Raw genomic sequence first — 1,916 nt, 5'->3', positions numbered from 1 at the left:
TTGGTTTATTTTTATTATGGTATATAGTATGTTTTAATGAAATTAATACATTTTTGAAGGAAAAAAAAGGAAAAAAAATGGCTGAACGAGTGAAATGTGAAGTATTGTTTTGTAAATTATGTTTCATTTGAATATATTCTGGGTCAAAAAAGGGCAGACATAAGATTAATTCTTCTTCTACCTTTCATTTTATTTTGATTTGTATATATTTTTGGTTTATTTTTATTATGGTATATAGTATGTTTTAATGAAATTAATACATTTTTGAAGGAAAAAAAAGGAAAAAAAATGGCTGAACGAGTGAAAAGTTCAGGAAATGTTCAAAAACTACACTTGAATTTTTTAATTTTAATCAGTGTCAAAGGTTTGCTTTGCAGCTTGGGCATCATTTACAGAGTAAAGTTGTAGATTTTCAAACTGTATTTTCAGTTGTTTGTTTAGTATTTAAATGAAACAGGAAGGTCTGAACTGCTCAGGCTAAATGTGGTCTAAATTTAGCTGGATATATTTAGGAATAAATGAGGGGCTGCTGAACTCATTGCTGAAATTGCTCATTAAGAATTCATAACAAAACTTAATCACTGCAGTGACGCTGTGGAAAACAAAGAATATGAGTGTTTATTTTGTTTGTTTTTCCAGGTGCAGAGGTTTTGGGAAGGTTTTGTGTCGAAGCTGAATGAAATCCGGGCGGTCTCTGCGTGCCGGACACTTCAGCTCTTTTAGTTTTGTGAAGCTCAGCTGGTTCTGACAGGGTTCTGACAGTTTTGAACTGGACCGGGATGAGGGATGGGAGGTCAGAGCCAAATGCCACTGCCAGGGCTGGCCGAGTCACTTTCCTCTCTGTCATCACTCTTATCACAGTTTCACCTCCTCTTTCTGTCTATCTTGATTGGCCACTCCTCTCTGGAACACGTCTGCACCTCAGAGAGTTTATTTGTGATTCCTTATCACACACACACACACACACACACACACACACACACACATACACCTTCCTCCTCGCCATTTGTTGTGTTTGTCCTTCTCCATCTCCTGTAATAGAGTTTGAATGTAAAAATAAATGGCGTGGAGGTAAAACAGCTGTAGGTTTCAGCCCGTTCCCTGCAGGAATACACATTTTACAGCTGCTCACCTAATTACACTCTTCTTCATGGCTCCGTTTTCTGTCGTACACGTCCAGGTTTCAGCGTGCAGTCACAGGGATGAACCCATCAGTGCGGCCGATGAGTGAATTAAGTCTAGCTGGACGCTACACGTTGCTCGGTGTCGGCCGGACTTGACGCTAATTATGACATTTTCAAAGTCAGTCACAACAGAGGCCCATTTATGCCGAGTCCATTTAAATTCTTAATTGCACCTCGGTGTTATGTGAGTATTTGGTACATAGCCTTGGGAGCTGTTTGCCCTTGGTGATTCTTTCATCTTCAGATTTAATAGCATTAGTCAAACAGTGTTTTGTAAATTTGACTCGAGGACATCAAGTAGCTGGAGCTCCTTGTGCTAATATTGACCTGAAGAAGCAGGTGAAAAAAAAAAGGAAAAATGAACGTGTAGGCTATGAAGATCTCTCCTGGCAGGAACAGGGACCAAAGGCACTGAACATTTTTAAAGGACGATCATGTTTGATATGTGTCCTTTGTCTTTCTTGCCTTGAAAGTCACTCGTATGCAAGACTTTTGCTTTGCATCTGATTTTCATAATGAAGACAGCGACAGCTACTTACAGGGTTCTCAGCACAGCTTTAAGGTCGCAGTAACCTGTAACACACTTCAGTCAAAACTTTATTTTTTACACAGTTGGGCTCCGTTTACCTGATAGTTCATTTTAAAGGGATCCACGATTAGTTTTAACAATAGACTTTATTTGATAAACATTTATTTTAACTGTAAAATAAAGACTGTAAAAATACTGTTGGC

The sequence above is a fragment of the Austrofundulus limnaeus genome, unplaced genomic scaffold (genome assembly GCF_001266775.1).
Source record: "Austrofundulus limnaeus strain Quisiro unplaced genomic scaffold, Austrofundulus_limnaeus-1.0 Scaffold333, whole genome shotgun sequence".
In the NCBI taxonomy this organism is placed as follows: domain Eukaryota; kingdom Metazoa; phylum Chordata; class Actinopteri; order Cyprinodontiformes; family Rivulidae; genus Austrofundulus; species Austrofundulus limnaeus.
The sequence above is the reverse complement of the archived record's forward strand: the minus strand, read 5'-3'. Positions refer to the sequence as shown.